This window comes from Lepidochelys kempii, chromosome 27 (genome assembly GCF_965140285.1).
Source record: "Lepidochelys kempii isolate rLepKem1 chromosome 27, rLepKem1.hap1, whole genome shotgun sequence".
Lineage (NCBI taxonomy): Eukaryota > Metazoa > Chordata > Testudines > Cheloniidae > Lepidochelys > Lepidochelys kempii.
Genome location: NC_136406.1, coordinates 17,454 through 42,862, shown reverse-complemented (window position 1 = coordinate 42,862; position 25,409 = coordinate 17,454).

Sequence of the window (25,409 nt, the reverse complement as noted above, 5' to 3'; positions counted from 1 at the left end):
CGACTGGCTGCTACCTTTATAGGACCCCTAGTCAGGGAAGCCCCGCCCCCTAATCAGGGCTCATCTTCTGTCCCAGCACAAAGCCCCTACACATACAGATACCACCAATACAAAACCAAACACACACAAATACCTTCTCCTCCAACAGAACTCCCACTCAAACTCCCCTGTTTACAGCTCTGTTTGATAGCTCCTGTGCCGCTGCCTGACTGGCTGCAAACTTTATAGGACCCCTAGTCAGGGAAGCCCCGCCCCCTAATCAGGGCTCAGCTTCTCTCCCAGCACGAAGCCCATACACATACAGATACTAAGAATACAAAACCAAACACACACAGATACCTTCTATTCCAACAGAACTCCCACTCAAACTCCCCTGTTTACAGCTCTGTTTGCTAGCTCCTGTGCCGCTGCCTGACTGGCTGCTACCTTTCTAGGACTCCTAGTCAGTGAAGCCCCGCCCCCTAATCAGGGCTCAGCTTCTCTCCCAGCAAAAAGCCCCTACACATACAGATACCACCAATACAAAACCAAACACACACAAATACCTTCTCCTCCAACAGAACTCCCACTCAAACTCGCCTGTTTACAGCTCTGTTTGCTAGCTCCTGTACCGCTGTAGCTGTCTGTGTCGCTGCCTGACTGGCTGCTCCCTTTATAAGACCCCTGGTCAGTGAAGCCCCGCCCCCTAATCAAGGCTCAGCTTTTCTCCCAGCACAAAGACCCTACACATACAGATACCACCAATACAAAACCAAACACACACAAATACCTTCTCCTCCAACCGAACTCCCACTCAAACTCCCCTGTTTACAGCTCTGTTTGCTAGCTCCTGTGCCGCTGCCTGACTGGCTGCTACCTTTATAGGACCCCTAGTCAGGGAAGCCCCGCCCCCTAATAAGGGCTCAGCTTCTCTCCCAGCACAAAGCCCCTACACATACAGATACCACCAATACAAAACCAAACACACACAAGTACCTTCTCCTCCAACAGAACTCCCACTCAAACTCCCCTGTTTACAGCTCTGTTTGCTAGCTCCTGGGCCGCTGCAGCTGTCTGTGCCGCTGCCTGAGTGGCTGCTACCTTTATAGGACCCCTAGTCAGTGAAGCCCCGCCCCCTAATCTGGGCTCAGCTTCTGTCCCAGCACAAAGCCCCTACACACACAGATACTACCAATACAAAACCAAAGACACACAAATGCCTTCTACTCCAACAGAACTCCCACTCAAACTCCCCTGTTTACAGCTCTGTTTGATAGCTCCTGTGCCGCTGCAGCTGTCTGTGCGGCCGCCTGACTGGCTGATACCTTTCTAGGACCCCTAGTCAGTGAAGCCCCGCCCCCTAATCACGGCTCAGATTCTCTCCCAGCAAAAAGCCCCTACACATACAGATACCACCAATACAAAACCAAACACACACAGATACCTTCTCCTCCAACAGAACTCCCACTCAAACTCGCCTGTTTACAGCTCTGTTTGCTAGCTCCTGTACCGCTGTAGCTGTCTGTGTCGCTGCCTGACTGGCTGCTCCCTTTATAAGACCCCTGGTCAGTGAAGCCCCGCCCCCTAATCAAGGCTCAGCTTTTCTCCCAGCACAAAGACCCTACACATACAGATACTACCAATACAACACCAAACACACAAAAATACCTTCTCCTCCAAAAGAACTCCCACTCCAACTCCCCTATTTACATCTCTGTTTGCTAGCTCCTGTGCCGCTGCCGGACTGGCTGCTACCTTTCTAGGACTCCTAGTCAGTGAAGCCCCGCCCCCTAATCAGGGCTCAGCTTCTCTCCCAGCAAAAAGCCCCTACACATACAGATACCACAAACACAAAACCAAACACACACAAATACCTTCTCCTCCAACAGAACTCCCACTCAAACTCCCCTGTTTACAGCTCTGTTTGCTAGCTCCTGTACCGCTGCAGCTGTCTGTGCAGCTGCCTGACTGGCTGCTCCCTTTATAGGACCCCTAGTCAGTGAAGCCCCGCCCCCTAATCAGGGCTCAGCTTCTCTCCCAGCACAAAGCCCCTACACATACAGATACCACCAATACAAAACCAAACACACACAAATACCTTCTCCTCCAACCGAACTCCCACTCAAACTCCCCTGTTTACAGCTCTGTTTGCTAGCTCCTGTGCCGCTGCCTGACTGGCTGCTCCCTTTATAGGACCCCTCGTCAGTGAAGCCTCGGCCCCTAATCAGGGCTCAGCTTCTCTCCCAGCACAAAGCCCCTCCAAGCCTCTACACATACAGATACCACCAATACAAAACAAAACACACACAAATACCTTCTCCTCCAACAGAACTCCCACTCAAACTCCCCTGTTTACAGCTCAGTTTGCAAGATCCTGTGCCACTGCAGCTGTCTGTGCCGCTGCCTGACTGGCTGCTACCTTTATAGGACCCCTGGTCAGTGAAGCCCCGCCCCCTAATCAGGGCTCAGCTTCTCTCCCAGCAAAAAGCCCCTACACATACAGATACCACAAACACAAAACCAAACACACACAAATACCTTCTCCTCCAACAGAACTCCCACTCAAACTCCCCTGTTTACAGCTCTGTTTCCTAGCTCCTGTACCGCTGCAGCTGTCTGTGCAGCGGCCTGACTGGCTGCTCCCTTTATAGGACCACTAGTCAGTGAAGCCCCGCCCCCTAATCAGGGCTCAGCTTCTCTCCCAGCACAAAGCCCCTACACATACAGATACCACCAATACAAAACCAAACACACACAAATTCCTTCTCCAAAAGAACTCCCACTCCAACTCCCCTGTTTACATCTCTGTTTGCTAGCTCCTGTGCCGCTGCCTGACTGGCTGCTACCTTTCTAGGACTCCTAGTCAGTGAAGCCCGCCCCCTAATCAGGGCTCAGCTTCTCTCCCAGCACAAAGCCTCTACACATACAGATACTACCAATACAAAACAAAACACACACAAATACCTTCTCCTCCAACAGAACTCCCACTCAAACTCCCCTGTTTACAGCTCTGTTTGCTAGCTCCTGTGCCGCTGCCTGACTGGCTGCTCCCTTTATAGGACCCCTCGTCAGTGAAGCCCCGCCCCCTAATCAGGGCTCAGCTTTTCTCAAAGCACAAAGACCCTACACATACAGATACTACCAATACAAAACCAAACACACAGACAAATACCTTCTCCTCCAACAGAACTCCCACTCAAACTCCCTTGTTTACAGCTCTGTTTGCTAGCTCCTGTACCGCTGCAGCTGTCTGTGTCGCTGCCTGACTGGCTGCTCCCTTTATAGGACCCCTCGTCAGTGAAGCCCCGCCCCCTAATCAGGGCTCAGCTTCTCTCCCAGCACAAAGCCCCTCCAAGCCTCTACACATACAGATACCACCAATACAAAACCAGACACACACAAATACCTTCTCCTCCAACAGAACTCCCACTCAAACTCCCCTGTTCACAGCTCTGTTTGCTAGCTCCTGTGCTGCTGCAGCTGTCTGTGCCCCTGCCTGACTGGCTGCTCCCTTTATAGGACCCCTAGTCAGTGAAGCCCCGCCCCCTAATCAGGGCTCAGCTTTTCTCCCAGCACAAAGACCCTACACATACAGATACTACCAATACAAAACCAAACACACACGAATACCTTCTCCTCCAACAGAACTCCCACTCAAACTCCCCTGTTTACAGCTCTGTTTGCTAGCTCCTGTGCTGCTGCAGCTGTCTGTGCCCCTGCCTGACTGTCTGCTCCCTTTATAGGACCCCTAGTCAGTGAAGCCCCGCCCCCTAATCAGGGCTCAGCTTTTCTCCCAGCACAAAGACCCTACACATACAGATACTACCAATACAAAACCAAACACACACAAATACCTTCTCCTCCAACAGAACTCCCACTCAAACTCCCCTGTTTACAGCTCTGTTTGCTAGTTCCTGTGCCGCTGCCTGACTGGCTGCTACCTTTATAGGACCCCTAGCCAGGGAAGCCCCGCCCCCTAATCAGGGCTCAGCTTCTCTCCCAGGACAAAGCCCCTACACATACAGATACCACCAATACAAAACCAAACACACACAAATACCTTCTCCTCCAACAGAACTCCCACTCAAACTCCCCTGTTTACAGCTCTGTTTGCTAGCTCCTGTGCCGCTGCCCGACTGGCTGCTACCTTTATAGGACCCCTAGTCAGGGAAGCCCCGCCCCCTAATCAGGGCTCATCTTCTGTCCCAGCACAAAGCCACTACACATACAGATACTACCAATACAAAACCAAAGACACACACAAATACCTCCTCCTCCAACAGAACTCCCACTCAAAGTCCCCTGTTTACAGCTCTGTTTGCTAGCTCCTGTGCCGCTGCCTGACTGGCTGCTACCTTTATAGGACCCCTAGTCAGGGAAGCCCCGCCCCCTAATCAGGGCTCAGATTCTCTCCCAGCACAAAGCCCCTCCACATACAGATACTACCAATACAAAACCAAACACCCACAAATACCTTCTCCTCCAACAGAACTCCCACTCAAACTCCCCTGTTTACAGCTCTGTTTGCTAGCTCCTGTGCTGCTGCCTGACTGGCTGCTACCTTTATAGGACCCCTAGTCAGGGAAGCCCCGCCCCCTAATAAGGGCTCAGCTTCTCTCCCAGGACAAAGCCCCTACACATACAGATACCACCAATACAAAACCAAACACACACAAATACCTTCTCCTCCAACAGAACTCCCAGTCAAACTCCCCTGTTTACAGCTCTGTTTGCTAGCTCCTGTGCCGCTGCCTGACTGGCTGCTACCTTTCTAGGACTCCTAGTCAGTGAAGCCCCGCCCCCTAATCAGGGCTCAGCTTCTCTCCCAGCAAAAAGCCCCTCCACATACAGATACCACCAATACAAAACCAAACACACACAAGTACCTTCTCCTCCAACAGAACTCCCACTCAAACTCCCCTGTTTACAGCTCTGTTTGCTAGCTCCTGGGCCGCTGCAGCTGTCTGTGCCGCTGCCTGAGTGGCTGCTACCTTTATAGGACCCCTAGTCAGTAAAGCCCCGCCCCCTAATCTGGGCTCAGCTTCTGTCCCAGCACAAAGCCCCTACACACACAGATACTACCAATACAAAACCAAACACACACAAATGCCTTCTACTCCAACAGAACTCCCACTCAAACTCCCCTGTTTACAGCTCTGTTTGATAGCTCCTGTGCCGCTGCCTGACTGGCTGCAACCTTTATAGGACCCCTAGTCAGGGAAGCCCCGCCCCCTAATCAGGGCTCAGCTTCTCTCCCAGCACAAAGCCCATACACATACAGATACTAAGAATACAAAACCAAACACACACAGATACCTTCTACTCCAACAGAACTCCCACTCAAACTCCCCTGTTTACAGCTCTGTTTGCTAGCTCCTGTGCCGCTGCTGCTGTCTGTGCGGCCGCCTGACTGGCTGATACCTTTCTAGGACCCCTAGTCAGTGAAGCCCCGCCCCCTAATCACGGCTCAGATTCTCTCCCAGCAAAAAGCCCCTACACATACAGATACCACCAATACAAAACCAAACACACACAGATACCTTCTCCTCCAACAGAACTCCCACTCAAACTCGCCTGTTTACAGCTCTGTTTGCTAGCTCCTGTACCGCTGTAGCTGTCTGTGTCGCTGCCTGACTGGCTGCTCCCTTTATAAGACCCCTGGTCAGTGAAGCCCCGCCCCCTAATCAAGGCTCAGCTTTTCTCCCAGCACAAAGACCCTACACATACAGATACTACCAATACAACACCAAACACACAAAAATACCTTCTCCTCCAACAGAACTCCCACTCAAACTCCCCTGTTTACAGCTCTGTTTGCTAGCTCCTGTACCGCTGCAGCTGTCTGTGCAGCTGACTGACTGGCTGCTCCCTTTATAGGACCCCTAGTCAGTGAAGCCCCGCCCCCTAATCAGGGCTCAGCTTCTCTCCCAGCACAAAGCCCCTACACATACAGATACCACCAATACAAAACCAAACACACACAAATACCTTCTCCTCCAACCGAACTCCCACTCAAACTCCCCTGTTTACAGCTCTGTTTGCTAGCTCCTGTGCCGCTGCCTGACTGGCTGCTACCTTTCTAGGACTCCTAGTCAGTGAAGCCCCGCCCCCTAATCAGGGCTCAGCTTCTCTCCCAGCAAAAAGCCCGTCCAAGCCTCTACACATACAGATACTACCAATACAAAACCAAACACACACACAAATACCTTCTCCTCCAACAGAACTCCCACTCAAACTCCCTTGTTTACAGCTCTGTTTGCTAGCTCCTGTACCGCTGCAGCTGTCTGTGTGGCTGCCTGACTGGCTGCTCCCTTTATAGGACCCCTCGTCAGTGAAGCCTCGGCCCCTAATCAGGGCTCAGCTTCTCTCCCAGCACAAAGCCCCTCCAAGCCTCTACACATACAGATACCACCAATACAAAACAAAACACACACAAATACCTTCTCCTCCAACAGAACTCCCACTCAAACTCCCCTGTTTACAGCTCAGTTTGCAAGATCCTGTGCCACTGCAGCTGTCTGTGCCGCTGCCTGACTGGCTGCTACCTTTATAGGACCCCTGGTCAGTGAAGCCCCGCCCCCTAATCAGGGCTCAGCTTCTCTCCCAGCAAAAAGCCCCTACACATACAGATACCACAAACACAAAACCAAACACACACAAATACCTTCTCCTCCAACAGAACTCCCACTCAAACTCCCCTGTTTACAGCTCTGTTTGCTAGCTCCTGTACCGCTGCAGCTGTCTGTGCAGCGGCCTGACTGGCTGCTCCCTTTATAGGACCACTAGTCAGTGAAGCCCCGCCCCCTAATCAGGGCTCAGCTTCTCTCCCAGCACAAAGCCCCTACACATACAGATACCACCAATACAAAACCAAACACACACAAATTCCTTCTCCAAAAGAACTCCCACTCCAACTCCCCTGTTTACATCTCTGTTTGCTAGCTCCTGTGCCGCTGCCTGACTGGCTGCTACCTTTCTAGGACTCCTAGTCAGTGAAGCCCGCCCCCTAATCAGGGCTCAGCTTCTCTCCCAGCACAAAGCCTCTACACATACAGATACTACCAATACAAAACAAAACACACACAAATACCTTCTCCTCCAACAGAACTCCCACTCAAACTCCCCTGTTTACAGCTCTGTTTGCTAGCTCCTGTGCCGCTGCCTGACTGGCTGCTACCTTTATAGGACCCCTAGTCAGTGAAGCCCCGCCCCCTAATCAAGGCCCAGCTTCGCTCCCAGCACAAAGCCCGTCCAAGCCTCTACACATACAGATACTACCAATACAAAACCAAACACACAGACAAATACCTTCTCCTCCAACAGAACTCCCACTCAAACTCCCTTGTTTACAGCTCTGTTTGCTAGCTCCTGTACCGCTGCAGCTGTCTGTGTCGCTGCCTGACTGGCTGCTCCCTTTATAGGACCCCTCGTCAGTGAAGCCCCGCCCCCTAATCAGGGCTCAGCTTCTCTCCCAGCACAAAGCCCCTCCAAGCCTCTACACATACAGATACCACCAATACAAAACCAGACACACACAAATACCTTCTCCTCCAACAGAACTCCCACTCAAACTCCCCTGTTCACAGCTCTGTTTGCTAGCTCCTGTGCTGCTGCAGCTGTCTGTGCCCCTGCCTGACTGGCTGCTCCCTTTATAGGACCCCTAGTCAGTGAAGCCCCGCCCCCTAATCAGGGCTCAGCTTTTCTCCCAGCACAAAGACCCTACACATACAGATACTACCAATACAAAACCAAACACGCACAAATACCTTCTCCTCCAACAGAACTCCCACTCAAACTCCCCTGTTTACAGCTCTGTTTGCTAGCTCCTGTGCCGCTGCCCGACTGGCTGCTACCTTTATAGGACCCCTAGTCAGGGAAGCCCCGCCCCCTAATCAGGGCTCATCTTCTGTCCCAGCACAAAGCCACTACACATACAGATACTACCAATACAAAACCAAACACCCACAAATACCTTCTCCTCCAACAGAACTCCCACTTAAACTCCCCTGTTTACAGCTCTGTTTGCTAGCTCCTGTGCTGCTGCCTGACTGGCTGCTACCTTTATAGGACCCCTAGTCAGGGAAGCCCCGCCCCCTAATAAGGGCTCAGCTTCTCTCCCAGGACAAAGCCCCTACACATACAGATACCACCAATACAAAACCAAACACACACAAATACCTTCTCCTCCAACAGAACTCCCACTCAAACTCCCCTGTTTACAGCTCTGTTTGATAGCTCCTGTGCCGCTGCCTGACTGGCTGCAAACTTTATAGGACCCCTAGTCAGGGAAGCCCCGCCCCCTAATCAGGGCTCAGCTTCTCTCCCAGCACGAAGCCCATACACATACAGATACTAAGAATACAAAACCAAACACACACAGATACCTTCTATTCCAACAGAACTCCCACTCAAACTCCCCTGTTTACAGCTCTGTTTGCTAGCTCCTGTGCCGCTGCCTGACTGGCTGCTACCTTTCTAGGACTCCTAGTCAGTGAAGCCCCGCCCCCTAATCAGGGCTCAGCTTCTCTCCCAGCAAAAAGCCCCTACACATACAGATACCACCAATACAAAACCAAACACACACAAATACCTTCTCCTCCAACAGAACTCCCACTCAAACTCGCCTGTTTACAGCTCTGTTTGCTAGCTCCTGTACCGCTGTAGCTGTCTGTGTCGCTGCCTGACTGGCTGCTCCCTTTATAAGACCCCTGGTCAGTGAAGCCCCGCCCCCTAATCAAGGCTCAGCTTTTCTCCCAGCACAAAGACCCTACACATACAGATACCACCAATACAAAACCAAACACACACAAATACCTTCTCCTCCAACCGAACTCCCACTCAAACTCCCCTGTTTACAGCTCTGTTTGCTAGCTCCTGTGCCGCTGCCTGACTGGCTGCTACCTTTATAGGACCCCTAGTCAGGGAAGCCCCGCCCCCTAATAAGGGCTCAGCTTCTCTCCCAGCACAAAGCCCCTACACATACAGATACCACCAATACAAAACCAAACACACACAAGTACCTTCTCCTCCAACAGAACTCCCACTCAAACTCCCCTGTTTACAGCTCTGTTTGCTAGCTCCTGGGCCGCTGCAGCTGTCTGTGCCGCTGCCTGAGTGGCTGCTACCTTTATAGGACCCCTAGTCAGTGAAGCCCCGCCCCCTAATCTGGGCTCAGCTTCTGTCCCAGCACAAAGCCCCTACACACACAGATACTACCAATACAAAACCAAAGACACACAAATGCCTTCTACTCCAACAGAACTCCCACTCAAACTCCCCTGTTTACAGCTCTGTTTGATAGCTCCTGTGCCGCTGCAGCTGTCTGTGCGGCCGCCTGACTGGCTGATACCTTTCTAGGACCCCTAGTCAGTGAAGCCCCGCCCCCTAATCACGGCTCAGATTCTCTCCCAGCAAAAAGCCCCTACACATACAGATACCACCAATACAAAACCAAACACACACAGATACCTTCTCCTCCAACAGAACTCCCACTCAAACTCGCCTGTTTACAGCTCTGTTTGCTAGCTCCTGTACCGCTGTAGCTGTCTGTGTCGCTGCCTGACTGGCTGCTCCCTTTATAAGACCCCTGGTCAGTGAAGCCCCGCCCCCTAATCAAGGCTCAGCTTTTCTCCCAGCACAAAGACCCTACACATACAGATACTACCAATACAACACCAAACACACAAAAATACCTTCTCCTCCAAAAGAACTCCCACTCCAACTCCCCTATTTACATCTCTGTTTGCTAGCTCCTGTGCCGCTGCCGGACTGGCTGCTACCTTTCTAGGACTCCTAGTCAGTGAAGCCCCGCCCCCTAATCAGGGCTCAGCTTCTCTCCCAGCAAAAAGCCCCTACACATACAGATACCACAAACACAAAACCAAACACACACAAATACCTTCTCCTCCAACAGAACTCCCACTCAAACTCCCCTGTTTACAGCTCTGTTTGCTAGCTCCTGTACCGCTGCAGCTGTCTGTGCAGCTGCCTGACTGGCTGCTCCCTTTATAGGACCCCTAGTCAGTGAAGCCCCGCCCCCTAATCAGGGCTCAGCTTCTCTCCCAGCACAAAGCCCCTACACATACAGATACCACCAATACAAAACCAAACACACACAAATACCTTCTCCTCCAACCGAACTCCCACTCAAACTCCCCTGTTTACAGCTCTGTTTGCTAGCTCCTGTGCCGCTGCCTGACTGGCTGCTACCTTTCTAGGACTCCTAGTCAGTGAAGCCCGCCCCCTAATCAGGGCTCAGCTTCTCTCCCAGCACAAAGCCTCTACACATACAGATACTACCAATACAAAACAAAACACACACAAATACGTTCTCCTCCAACAGAACTCCCACTCAAACTCCCCTGTTTACAGCTCTGTTTGCTAGCTCCTGTGCCGCTGCCTGACTGGCTGCTCCCTTTATAGGACCCCTCGTCAGTGAAGCCCCGCCCCCTAATCAGGGCTCAGCTTTTCTCAAAGCACAAAGACCCTACACATACAGATACTACCAATACAAAACCAAACACACAGACAAATACCTTCTCCTCCAACAGAACTCCCACTCAAACTCCCTTGTTTACAGCTCTGTTTGCTAGCTCCTGTACCGCTGCAGCTGTCTGTGTCGCTGCCTGACTGGCTGCTCCCTTTATAGGACCCCTCGTCAGTGAAGCCCCGCCCCCTAATCAGGGCTCAGCTTCTCTCCCAGCACAAAGCCCCTCCAAGCCTCTACACATACAGATACCACCAATACAAAACCAGACACACACAAATACCTTCTCCTCCAACAGAACTCCCACTCAAACTCCCCTGTTCACAGCTCTGTTTGCTAGCTCCTGTGCTGCTGCAGCTGTCTGTGCCCCTGCCTGACTGGCTGCTCCCTTTATAGGACCCCTAGTCAGTGAAGCCCCGCCCCCTAATCAGGGCTCAGCTTTTCTCCCAGCACAAAGACCCTACACATACAGATACTACCAATACAAAACCAAACACACACGAATACCTTCTCCTCCAACAGAACTCCCACTCAAACTCCCCTGTTTACAGCTCTGTTTGCTAGCTCCTGTGCTGCTGCAGCTGTCTGTGCCCCTGCCTGACTGTCTGCTCCCTTTATAGGACCCCTAGTCAGTGAAGCCCCGCCCCCTAATCAGGGCTCAGCTTTTCTCCCAGCACAAAGACCCTACACATACAGATACTACCAATACAAAACCAAACACACACAAATACCTTCTCCTCCAACAGAACTCCCACTCAAACTCCCCTGTTTACAGCTCTGTTTGCTAGTTCCTGTGCCGCTGCCTGACTGGCTGCTACCTTTATAGGACCCCTAGCCAGGGAAGCCCCGCCCCCTAATCAGGGCTCAGCTTCTCTCCCAGGACAAAGCCCCTACACATACAGATACCACCAATACAAAACCAAACACACACAAATACCTTCTCCTCCAACAGAACTCCCACTCAAACTCCCCTGTTTACAGCTCTGTTTGCTAGCTCCTGTGCCGCTGCCCGACTGGCTGCTACCTTTATAGGACCCCTAGTCAGGGAAGCCCCGCCCCCTAATCAGGGCTCATCTTCTGTCCCAGCACAAAGCCACTACACATACAGATACTACCAATACAAAACCAAAGACACACACAAATACCTCCTCCTCCAACAGAACTCCCACTCAAAGTCCCCTGTTTACAGCTCTGTTTGCTAGCTCCTGTGCCGCTGCCTGACTGGCTGCTACCTTTATAGGACCCCTAGTCAGGGAAGCCCCGCCCCCTAATCAGGGCTCAGATTCTCTCCCAGCACAAAGCCCCTCCACATACAGATACTACCAATACAAAACCAAACACCCACAAATACCTTCTCCTCCAACAGAACTCCCACTCAAACTCCCCTGTTTACAGCTCTGTTTGCTAGCTCCTGTGCTGCTGCCTGACTGGCTGCTACCTTTATAGGACCCCTAGTCAGGGAAGCCCCGCCCCCTAATAAGGGCTCAGCTTCTCTCCCAGGACAAAGCCCCTACACATACAGATACCACCAATACAAAACCAAACACACACAAATACCTTCTCCTCCAACAGAACTCCCAGTCAAACTCCCCTGTTTACAGCTCTGTTTGCTAGCTCCTGTGCCGCTGCCTGACTGGCTGCTACCTTTCTAGGACTCCTAGTCAGTGAAGCCCCGCCCCCTAATCAGGGCTCAGCTTCTCTCCCAGCAAAAAGCCCCTCCACATACAGATACCACCAATACAAAACCAAACACACACAAGTACCTTCTCCTCCAACAGAACTCCCACTCAAACTCCCCTGTTTACAGCTCTGTTTGCTAGCTCCTGGGCCGCTGCAGCTGTCTGTGCCGCTGCCTGAGTGGCTGCTACCTTTATAGGACCCCTAGTCAGTGAAGCCCCGCCCCCTAATCTGGGCTCAGCTTCTGTCCCAGCACAAAGCCCCTACACACACAGATACTACCAATACAAAACCAAACACACACAAATGCCTTCTACTCCAACAGAACTCCCACTCAAACTCCCCTGTTTACAGCTCTGTTTGATAGCTCCTGTGCCGCTGCCTGACTGGCTGCAACCTTTATAGGACCCCTAGTCAGGGAAGCCCCGCCCCCTAATCAGGGCTCAGCTTCTCTCCCAGCACAAAGCCCATACACATACAGATACTAAGAATACAAAACCAAACACACACAGATACCTTCTACTCCAACAGAACTCCCACTCAAACTCCCCTGTTTACAGCTCTGTTTGCTAGCTCCTGTGCCGCTGCTGCTGTCTGTGCGGCCGCCTGACTGGCTGATACCTTTCTAGGACCCCTAGTCGGTGAAGCCCCGCCCCCTAATCACGGCTCAGATTCTCTCCCAGCAAAAAGCCCCTACACATACAGATACCACCAATACAAAACCAAACACACACAGATACCTTCTCCTCCAACAGAACTCCCACTCAAACTCGCCTGTTTACAGCTCTGTTTGCTAGCTCCTGTACCGCTGTAGCTGTCTGTGTCGCTGCCTGACTGGCTGCTCCCTTTATAAGACCCCTGGTCAGTGAAGCCCCGCCCCCTAATCAAGGCTCAGCTTTTCTCCCAGCACAAAGACCCTACACATACAGATACTACCAATACAACACCAAACACACAAAAATACCTTCTCCTCCAACAGAACTCCCACTCAAACTCCCCTGTTTACAGCTCTGTTTGCTAGCTCCTGTACCGCTGCAGCTGTCTGTGCAGCTGACTGACTGGCTGCTCCCTTTATAGGACCCCTAGTCAGTGAAGCCCCGCCCCCTAATCAGGGCTCAGCTTCTCTCCCAGCACAAAGCCCCTACACATACAGATACCACCAATACAAAACCAAACACACACAAATACCTTCTCCTCCAACCGAACTCCCACTCAAACTCCCCTGTTTACAGCTCTGTTTGCTAGCTCCTGTGCCGCTGCCTGACTGGCTGCTACCTTTCTAGGACTCCTAGTCAGTGAAGCCCCGCCCCCTAATCAGGGCTCAGCTTCTCTCCCAGCAAAAAGCCCGTCCAAGCCTCTACACATACAGATACTACCAATACAAAACCAAACACACACACAAATACCTTCTCCTCCAACAGAACTCCCACTCAAACTCCCTTGTTTACAGCTCTGTTTGCTAGCTCCTGTACCGCTGCAGCTGTCTGTGTGGCTGCCTGACTGGCTGCTCCCTTTATAGGACCCCTCGTCAGTGAAGCCTCGGCCCCTAATCAGGGCTCAGCTTCTCTCCCAGCAAAAAGCCCCTACACATACAGATACCACAAACACAAAACCAAACACACACAAATACCTTCTCCTCCAACAGAACTCCCACTCAAACTCCCCTGTTTACAGCTCTGTTTGCTAGCTCCTGTACCGCTGCAGCTGTCTGTGCAGCGGCCTGACTGGCTGCTCCCTTTATAGGACCACTAGTCAGTGAAGCCCCGCCCCCTAATCAGGGCTCAGCTTCTCTCCCAGCACAAAGCCCCTACACATACAGATACCACCAATACAAAACCAAACACACACAAATTCCTTCTCCAAAAGAACTCCCACTCCAACTCCCCTGTTTACATCTCTGTTTGCTAGCTCCTGTGCCGCTGCCTGACTGGCTGCTACCTTTCTAGGACTCCTAGTCAGTGAAGCCCGCCCCCTAATCAGGGCTCAGCTTCTCTCCCAGCACAAAGCCTCTACACATACAGATACTACCAATACAAAACAAAACACACACAAATACCTTCTCCTCCAACAGAACTCCCACTCAAACTCCCCTGTTTACAGCTCTGTTTGCTAGCTCCTGTGCCGCTGCCTGACTGGCTGCTACCTTTATAGGACCCCTAGTCAGTGAAGCCCCGCCCCCTAATCAAGGCCCAGCTTCGCTCCCAGCACAAAGCCCGTCCAAGCCTCTACACATACAGATACTACCAATACAAAACCAAACACACAGACAAATACCTTCTCCTCCAACAGAACTCCCACTCAAACTCCCTTGTTTACAGCTCTGTTTGCTAGCTCCTGTACCGCTGCAGCTGTCTGTGTCGCTGCCTGACTGGCTGCTCCCTTTATAGGACCCCTCGTCAGTGAAGCCCCGCCCCCTAATCAGGGCTCAGCTTCTCTCCCAGCACAAAGCCCCTCCAAGCCTCTACACATACAGATACCACCAATACAAAACCAGACACACACAAATACCTTCTCCTCCAACAGAACTCCCACTCAAACTCCCCTGTTCACAGCTCTGTTTGCTAGCTCCTGTGCTGCTGCAGCTGTCTGTGCCCCTGCCTGACTGGCTGCTCCCTTTATAGGACCCCTAGTCAGTGAAGCCCCGCCCCCTAATCAGGGCTCAGCTTTTCTCCCAGCACAAAGACCCTACACATACAGATACTACCAATACAAAACCAAACACACACAAATACCTTCTCCTCCAACAGAACTCCCACTCAAACTCCCCTGTTTACAGCTCTGTTTGCTAGCTCCTGTGCCGCTGCCCGACTGGCTGCTACCTTTATAGGACCCCTAGCCAGGGAAGCCCCGCCCCCTAATCAGGGCTCAGCTTCTCTCCCAGGACAAAGCCCCTACACATACAGATACTACCAATACAAAACCAAACACACACAAATACCTTCTCCTCCAACAGAACTCCCACTCAAAGTCCCCTGTTTACAGCTCTGTTTGCTAGCTCCTGTGCCGCTGCCTGACTGGCTGCTACCTTTATAGGACCCCTAGTCAGGGAAGCCCCGCCCCCTAATCAGGGCTCAGATTCTCTCCCAGCACAAAGCCCCTCCACATACAGATACTACCAATACAAAACCAAACACACACAAATACCTTCTCCTCCAACAGAACTCCCACTCAAAGTCCCCTGTTTACAGCTCTGTTTGCTAGCTCCTGTGCCGCTGCCTGACTGGCTGCTACCTTTATAGGACCCCTAGTCAGTGAAGCCCCGCCCCCTAATCAAGGCCCAGCTTCGCTCCCAGCACAAAGCCCGTCCAAGCCTCTACACATACAGATACTACCAATACAAAACCAAACACACAGACAAATACCTTCTCCTCCAACAGAACTCCCACTCAAACTCCCTTGTTTACAGCTCTGTTTGCTAGCTCCTGTACCGCTGCAGCTGTCTGTGTCGCTGCCTGACTGGCTGCTCCCTTTATAGGACCCCTCGTCAGTGAAGCCCCGCCCCCTAATCAGGGCTCAGCTTCTCTCCCAGCACAAAGCCCCTCCAAGCCTCTACACATACAGATACCACCAATACAAAACCAGACACACACAAATACCTTCTCCTCCAACAGAACTCCCACTCAAACTCCCCTGTTCACAGCTCTGTTTGCTAGCTCCTGTGCTGCTGCAGCTGTCTGTGCCCCTGCCTGACTGGCTGCTCCCTTTATAGGACCCCTAGTCAGTGAAGCCCCGCCCCCTAATCAGGGCTCAGCTTTTCTCCCAGCACAAAGACCCTGCACATACAGATACTACCAATACAAAACCAAACACACACGAATACCTTCTCCTCCAACAGAACTCCCACTCAAACTCCCCTGTTTACAGCTCTGTTTGCTAGCTCCTGTGCTGCTGCAGCTGTCTGTGCCCCTGCCTGACTGTCTGCTCCCTTTATAGGACCCCTAGTCAGTGAAGCCCCGCCCCCTAATCAGGGCTCAGCTTTTCTCCCAGCACAAAGACCCTACACATACAGATACCACCAATACAAAACCAAACACACAAATACCTTCTCCTCCAACAGAACTCCCACTCAAACTCCCCTGTTTACAGCTCTGTTTGCTAGTTCCTGTGCCGCTGCCTGACTGGCTGCTACCTTTATAGGACCCCTAGCCAGGGAAGCCCCGCCCCCTAATCAGGGCTCAGCTTCTCTCCCAGGACAAAGCCCCTACACATACAGATACCACCAATACAAAACCAAACACACACAAATACCTTCTCCTCCAACAGAACTCCCACTCAAACTCCCCTGTTTACAGCTCTGTTTGCTAGCTCCTGTGCCGCTGCCCGACTGGCTGCTACCTTTATAGGACCCCTAGTCAGGGAAGCCCCGCCCCCTAATCAGGGCTCATCTTCTGTCCCAGCACAAAGCCACTACACATACAGATACTACCAATACAAAACCAAAGACACACACAAATACCTCCTCCTCCAACAGAACTCCCACTCAAAGTCCCCTGTTTACAGCTCTGTTTGCTAGCTCCTGTGCCGCTGCCTGACTGGCTGCTACCTTTATAGGACCCCTAGTCAGGGAAGCCCCGCCCCCTAATCAGGGCTCAGATTCTCTCCCAGCACAAAGCCCCTCCACATACAGATACTACCAATACAAAACCAAACACCCACAAATACCTTCTCCTCCAACAGAACTCCCACTCAAACTCCCCTGTTTACAGCTCTGTTTGCTAGCTCCTGTGCTGCTGCCTGACTGGCTGCTACCTTTATAGGACCCCTAGTCAGGGAAGCCCCGCCCCCTAATAAGGGCTCAGCTTCTCTCCCAGGACAAAGCCCCTACACATACAGATACCACCAATACAAAACCAAACACACACAAATACCTTCTCCTCCAACAGAACTCCCAGTCAAACTCCCCTGTTTACAGTTCTGTTTGCGAGCTCCTGTGCCGCTGCAGCTGTCTGTGCCGCTGCCTGATTGGCTGCTACCTTTATAGGACCCCTAGTCAGGGAAACCCCGCCCCCTAATCAGGGCTCAGCTTCTCTCCCAGCACAAAGCCCCTACACACACAGATACTACCAATACAAAACCAAACACACACAAATGCCTTCTACTCCAACAGAACTCCCACTCAAACTCCCCTGTTTACAGCTCTGTTTGATAGCTCCTGTGCCGCTGCCTGACTGGCTGCAACCTTTATAGGACCCCTAGTCAGGGAAGCCCCGCCCCCTAATCAGGGCTCAGCTTCTCTCCCAGCACGAAGCCCATACACATACAGATACTAAGAATACAAAACCAACCACACACAGATACCTTCTATTCCAACAGAACTCCCACTCAAACTCCCCTGTTTACAGCTCTGTTTGATAGCTCCTGTGCCGCTGCCTGACTGGCTGCAACCTTTATAGGACCCCTAGTCAGTGAAGCCCCGCCCCCTAATCAGGGCTCCGCTTCTCTCCCAGCACAAAGCCCATACACATACAGATACTAAGAATACAAAACCAAACACACACAGATACCTTCTACTCCAACCGAACTCCCACTCAAACTCCCCTGTTTACAGCTCTGTTTGCTAGCTCCTGTGCCGCTGCCTGACTGGCTGCTACCTTTCTAGGACTCCTAGTCAGTGAAGCCCCGCCCCCTAATCAGGGCTCAGCTTCTCTCCCAGCAAAAAGCCCCTCCACGTACAGATACCACCAATACAAAACCAAACACACACAGATACCTTCTACTCCAACAGAACTCCCACTCAAACTCGCCTGTTTACAGCTCTGTTTGCTAGCTCCTGTGCCGCTGCAGCTGTCTGTGCGGCCGCCTGACTGGCTGATACCTTTCTAGGACCCCTAGTCAGTGAAGCCCCGCCCCCTAATCACGGCTCAGATTCTCTCCCAGCAAAAAGCCCCTACACATACAGATACCACCAATACAAAACCAAACACACACAGATACCTTCTCCTCCAACAGAACTCCCACTCAAACTCGCCTGTTTACAGCTCTGTTTGCTAGCTCCTGTACCGCTGTAGCTGTCTGTGTCGCTGCCTGACTGGCTGCTCCCTTTATAAGACCCCTGGTCAGTGAAGCCCCGCCCCCTAATCAAGGCTCAGCTTTTCTCCCAGCACAAAGACCCTACACATACAGATACTACCAATACAACACCAAACACACAAAAATACCTTCTCCTCCAACAGAACTCCCACTCAAACTCCCCTGTTTACAGCTCTGTTTGCTAGCTCCTGTACCGCTGCAGCTGTCTGTGCAGCTGACTGACTGGCTGCTCCCTTTATAGGACCCCTAGTCAGTGAAGCCCCGCCCCCTAATCAGGGCTCAGCTTCTCTCCCAGCACAAAGCCCCTACACATACAGATACCACCAATACAAAACCAAACACACACAAATACCTTCTCCTCCAACCGAACTCCCACTCAAACTCCCCTGTTTACAGCTCAGTTTGCAAGATCCTGTGCCACTGCAGCTGTCTGTGCCGCTGCCTGACTGGCTGCTACCTTTATAGGACCCCTGGTCAGTGAAGCCCCGCCCCCTAATCAGGGCTCAGCTTCTCTCCCAGCAAAAAGCCCCTACACATACAGATACCACAAACACAAAACCAAACACACACAAATACCTTCTCCTCCAACAGAACTCCCACTCAAACTCCCCTGTTTACAGCTCTGTTTGCTAGCTCCTGTGCCGCTGCCTGACTGGCTGCTACCTTTCTAGGACTCCTAGTCAGTGAAGCCCCGCCCCCTAATCAGGGCTCAGCTTCTCTCCCAGCAAAAAGCCCGTCCAAGCCTCTACACATACAGATACTACCAATACAAAACCAAACACACACACAAATACCTTCTCCTCCAACAGAACTCCCACTCAAACTCCCTTGTTTACAGCTCTGTTTGCTAGCTCCTGTACCGCTGCAGCTGTCTGTGTGGCTGCCTGACTGGCTGCTCCCTTTATAGGACCCCTCGTCAGTGAAGCCTCGGCCCCTAATCAGGGCTCAGCTTCTCTCCCAGCACAAAGCCCCTCCAAGCCTCTACACATACAGATACCACCAATACAAAACAAAACACACACAAATACCTTCTCCTCCAACAGAACTCCCACTCAAACTCCCCTGTTTACAGCTCAGTTTGCAAGATCCTGTGCCACTGCAGCTGTCTGTGCCGCTGCCTGACTGGCTGCTACCTTTATAGGACCCCTGGTCAGTGAAGCCCCGCCCCCTAATCAGGGCTCAGCTTCTCTCCCAGCAAAAAGCCCCTACACATACAGATACCACAAACACAAAACCAAACACACACAAATACCTTCTCCTCCAACAGAACTCCCACTCAAACTCCCCTGTTTACAGCTCTGTTTGCTAGCTCCTGTACCGCTGCAGCTGTCTGTGCAGCGGCCTGACTGGCTGCTCCCTTTATAGGACCACTAGTCAGTGAAGCCCCGCCCCCTAATCAGGGCTCAGCTTCTCTCCCAGCACAAAGCCCCTACACATACAGATACCACCAATACAAAACCAAACACACACAAATTCCTTCTCCAAAAGAACTCCCACTCCAACTCCCCTGTTTACATCTCTGTTTGCTAGCTCCTGTGCCGCTGCCTGACTGGCTGCTACCTTTCTAGGACTCCTAATCAGTGAAGCCCGCCCCCTAATCAGGGCTCAGCTTCTCTCCCAGCACAAAGCCTCTACACATACAGATACTACCAATACAAAACAAAACACACACAAATACCTTCTCCTCCAACAGAACTGCCACTCAAACTCCCCTGTTTACAGCTCTGTTTGCTAGCTCCTGTGCCGCTGCCCGACTGGCTGCTACCTTTATAGGACCCCTAGTCAGGGAAGCCCCGCCCCCTAATCAGGGCTCATCTTCTGTCCCAGCACAAAGCCACTACACATACAGATACTACCAATACAAAACCAAAGACACACACAAATACCTCCTCCTCCAACAGAACTCCCACTCAAAGTCCCCTGTTTACAGCTCTGTTTGCTAGCTCCTGTGCCGCTGCCTGACTGGCTGCTACCTTTATAGGACCCCTAGTCAGGGAAGCCCCGCCCCCTAATCAGGGCTCAGATTCTCTCCCAGCACAAAGCCCCTCCACATACAGATACTACCAATACAAAACCAAACACCCACAAATACCTTCTCCTCCAACAGAACTCCCACTCAAACTCCCCTGTTTACAGCTCTGTTTGCTAGCTCCTGTGCTGCTGCCTGACTGGCTGCTACCTTTATAGGACCCCTAGTCAGGGAAGCCCCGCCCCCTAATAAGGGCTCAGCTTCTCTCCCAGGACAAAGCCCCTACACATACAGATACCACCAATACAAAACCAAACACACACAAATACCTTCTCCTCCAACAGAACTCCCAGTCAAACTCCCCTGTTTACAGTTCTGTTTGCGAGCTCCTGTGCCGCTGCAGCTGTCTGTGCCGCTGCCTGATTGGCTGCTACCTTTATAGGACCCCTAGTCAGGGAAACCCCGCCCCCTAATCAGGGCTCAGCTTCTCTCCCAGCACAAAGCCCCTACACACACAGATACTACCAATACAAAACCAAACACACACAAATGCCTTCTACTCCAACAGAACTCCCACTCAAACTCCCCTGTTTACAGCTCTGTTTGATAGCTCCTGTGCCGCTGCCTGACTGGCTGCAACCTTTATAGGACCCCTAGTCAGGGAAGCCCCGCCCCCTAATCAGGGCTCAGCTTCTCTCCCAGCACGAAGCCCATACACATACAGATACTAAGAATACAAAACCAACCACACACAGATACCTTCTATTCCAACAGAACTCCCACTCAAACTCCCCTGTTTACAGCTCTGTTTGATAGCTCCTGTGCCGCTGCCTGACTGGCTGCAACCTTTATAGGACCCCTAGTCAGTGAAGCCCCGCCCCCTAATCAGGGCTCCGCTTCTCTCCCAGCACAAAGCCCATACACATACAGATACTAAGAATACAAAACCAAACACACACAGATACCTTCTACTCCAACCGAACTCCCACTCAAACTCCCCTGTTTACAGCTCTGTTTGCTAGCTCCTGTGCCGCTGCCTGACTGGCTGCTACCTTTCTAGGACTCCTAGTCAGTGAAGCCCCGCCCCCTAATCAGGGCTCAGCTTCTCTCCCAGCAAAAAGCCCCTCCACGTACAGATACCACCAATACAAAACCAAACACACACAGATACCTTCTACTCCAACAGAACTCCCACTCAAACTCGCCTGTTTACAGCTCTGTTTGCTAGCTCCTGTGCCGCTGCAGCTGTCTGTGCGGCCGCCTGACTGGCTGATACCTTTCTAGGACCCCTAGTCAGTGAAGCCCCGCCCCCTAATCACGGCTCAGATTCTCTCCCAGCAAAAAGCCCCTACACATACAGATACCACCAATACAAAACCAAACACACACAGATACCTTCTCCTCCAACAGAACTCCCACTCAAACTCGCCTGTTTACAGCTCTGTTTGCTAGCTCCTGTACCGCTGTAGCTGTCTGTGTCGCTGCCTGACTGGCTGCTCCCTTTATAAGACCCCTGGTCAGTGAAGCCCCGCCCCCTAATCAAGGCTCAGCTTTTCTCCCAGCACAAAGACCCTACACATACAGATACTACCAATACAACACCAAACACACAAAAATACCTTCTCCTCCAACAGAACTCCCACTCAAACTCCCCTGTTTACAGCTCTGTTTGCTAGCTCCTGTACCGCTGCAGCTGTCTGTGCAGCTGACTGACTGGCTGCTCCCTTTATAGGACCCCTAGTCAGTGAAGCCCCGCCCCCTAATCAGGGCTCAGCTTCTCTCCCAGCACAAAGCCCCTACACATACAGATACCACCAATACAAAACCAAACACACACAAATACCTTCTCCTCCAACCGAACTCCCACTCAAACTCCCCTGTTTACAGCTCAGTTTGCAAGATCCTGTGCCACTGCAGCTGTCTGTGCCGCTGCCTGACTGGCTGCTACCTTTATAGGACCCCTGGTCAGTGAAGCCCCGCCCCCTAATCAGGGCTCAGCTTCTCTCCCAGCAAAAAGCCCCTACACATACAGATACCACAAACACAAAACCAAACACACACAAATACCTTCTCCTCCAACAGAACTCCCACTCAAACTCCCCTGTTTACAGCTCTGTTTGCTAGCTCCTGTGCCGCTGCCTGACTGGCTGCTACCTTTCTAGGACTCCTAGTCAGTGAAGCCCCGCCCCCTAATCAGGGCTCAGCTTCTCTCCCAGCAAAAAGCCCGTCCAAGCCTCTACACATACAGATACTACCAATACAAAACCAAACACACACACAAATACCTTCTCCTCCAACAGAACTCCCACTCAAACTCCCTTGTTTACAGCTCTGTTTGCTAGCTCCTGTACCGCTGCAGCTGTCTGTGTGGCTGCCTGACTGGCTGCTCCCTTTATAGGACCCCTCGTCAGTGAAGCCTCGGCCCCTAATCAGGGCTCAGCTTCTCTCCCAGCACAAAGCCCCTCCAAGCCTCTACACATACAGATACCACCAATACAAAACAAAACACACACAAATACCTTCTCCTCCAACAGAACTCCCACTCAAACTCCCCTGTTTACAGCTCAGTTTGCAAGATCCTGTGCCACTGCAGCTGTCTGTGCCGCTGCCTGACTGGCTGCTACCTTTATAGGACCCCTGGTCAGTGAAGCCCCGCCCCCTAATCAGGGCTCAGCTTCTCTCCCAGCAAAAAGCCCCTACACATACAGATACCACAAACACAAAACCAAACACACACAAATACCTTCTCCTCCAACAGAACTCCCACTCAAACTCCCCTGTTTACAGCTCTGTTTGCTAGCTCCTGTACCGCTGCAGCTGTCTGTGCAGCGGCCTGACTGGCTGCTCCCTTTATAGGACCACTAGTCAGTGAAGCCCCGCCCCCTAATCAGGGCTCAGCTTCTCTCCCAGCACAAAGCCCCTACACATACAGATACCACCAATACAAAACCAAACACACACAAATTCCTTCTCCAAAAGAACTCCCACTCCAACTCCCCTGTTTACATCTCTGTTTGCTAGCTCCTGTGCCGCTGCCTGACTGGCTGCTACCTTTCTAGGACTCCTAATCAGTGAAGCCCGCCCCCTAATCAGGGCTCAGCTTCTCTCCCAGCACAAAGCCTCTACACATACAGATACTACCAATACAAAACAAAACACACACAAATACCTTCTCCTCCAACAGAACTGCCACTCAAACTCCCCTGTTTACAGCTCTGTTTGCTAGCTCCTGTGCCGCTGCCTGACTGGCTGCTACCTTTATAGGACCCCTAGTCAGTGAAGCCCCGCCCCCTAATCAAGGCCCAGCTTCGCTCCCAGCACAAAGCCCGTCCAAGCCTCTACACATACAGATACTACCAATACAAAACCAAACACACAGACAAATACCTTCTCCTCCAACAGAACTCCCACTCAAACTCCCTTGTTTACAGCTCTGTTTGCTAGCTCCTGTACCGCTGCAGCTGTCTGTGTCGCTGCCTGACTGGCTGCTCCCTTTATAGGACCCCTCGTCAGTGAAGCCCCGCCCCCTAATCAGGGCTCAGCTTCTCTCCCAGCACAAAGCCCCTCCAAGCCTCTACACATACAGATACCACCAATACAAAACCAGACACACACAAATACCTTCTCCTCCAACAGAACTCCCACTCAAACTCCCCTGTTCACAGCTCTGTTTGCTAGCTCCTGTGCTGCTGCAGCTGTCTGTGCCCCTGCCTGACTGGCTGCTCCCTTTATAGGACCCCTAGTCAGTGAAGCCCCGCCCCCTAATCAGGGCTCAGCTTTTCTCCCAGCACAAAGACCCTACACATACAGATACTACCAATACAAAACCAAACACACACAAATACCTTCTCCTCCAACAGAACTCCCACTCAAACTCCCCTGTTTACAGCTCTGTTTGCTAGCTCCTGTGCCGCTGCCCGACTGGCTGCTACCTTTATAGGACCCCTAGCCAGGGAAGCCCCGCCCCCTAATCAGGGCTCAACTTCTCTCCCAGGACAAAGCCCCTACACATACAGATACTACCAATACAAAACCAAACACACACAAATACCTTCTCCTCCAACAGAACTCCCACTCAAAGTCCCCTGTTTACAGCTCTGTTTGCTAGCTCCTGTGCCGCTGCCTGACTGGCTGCTACCTTTATAGGACCCCTAGTCAGGGAAGCCCCGCCCCCTAATAAGGGCTCAGCTTCTCTCCCAGGACAAAGCCCCTACACATACAGATACCACCAATACAAAACCAAACACACACAAATACCTTCTCCTCCAACAGAACTCCCAGTCAAACTCCCCTGTTTACAGCTCTGTTTGCGAGCTCCTGTGCCGCTGCAGCTGTCTGTGCCGCTGCCTGATTGGCTGCTACCTTTATAGGACCCCTAGTCAGGGAAACCCCGCCCCCTAATCAGGGCTCAGCTTCTCTCCCAGCACAAAGCCCCTAAACACACAGATACTACCAATACAAAACCAAACACACACAAATGCCTTCTACTCCAACAGAACTCCCACTCAAACTCCCCTGTTTACAGCTCTGTTTGATAGCTCCTGTGCCGCTGCCTGACTGGCTGCAACCTTTATAGGACCCCTAGTCAGTGAAGCCCCGCCCCCTAATCAGGGCTCAGCTTCTCTCCCAGCACAAAGCCCATACACATACAGATACTAAGAATACAAAACCAAACACACACAGATACCTTCTACTCCAACCGAACTCCCACTCAAACTCCCCTGTTTACAGCTCTGTTTGCTAGCTCCTGTGCCGCTGCCTGACTGGCTGCTACCTTTCTAGGACTCCTAGTCAGTGAAGCCCCGCCCCCTAATCAGGGCTCAGCTTCTCTCCCAGCAAAAAGCCCCTACACATACAGATACCACCAATACAAAACCAAACACACACAAATACCTTCTCCTCCAACAGAACTCCCACTCAAACTCGCCTGTTTACAGCTCTGTTTGCTAGCTCCTGTACCGCTGTAGCTGTCTGTGTCGCTGCCTGACTGGCTGCTCCCTTTATAAGACCCCTGGTCAGTGAAGCCCCGCCCCCTAATCAAGGCTCAGCTTTTCTCAAAGCACAAAGACCCTACACATACAGATACCACCAATACAAAACCAAACACACACAAATACCTTCTCCGCCAACCGAACTCCCACTCAAACTCCCCTGTTTACAGCTCTGTTTGCTAGCTCCTGTGCCGCTGCCTGACTGGCTGCTACCTTTATAGGACCCCTAGTCAGGGAAGCCCCGCCCCCTAATAAGGGCTCAGCTTCTCTCCCAGCA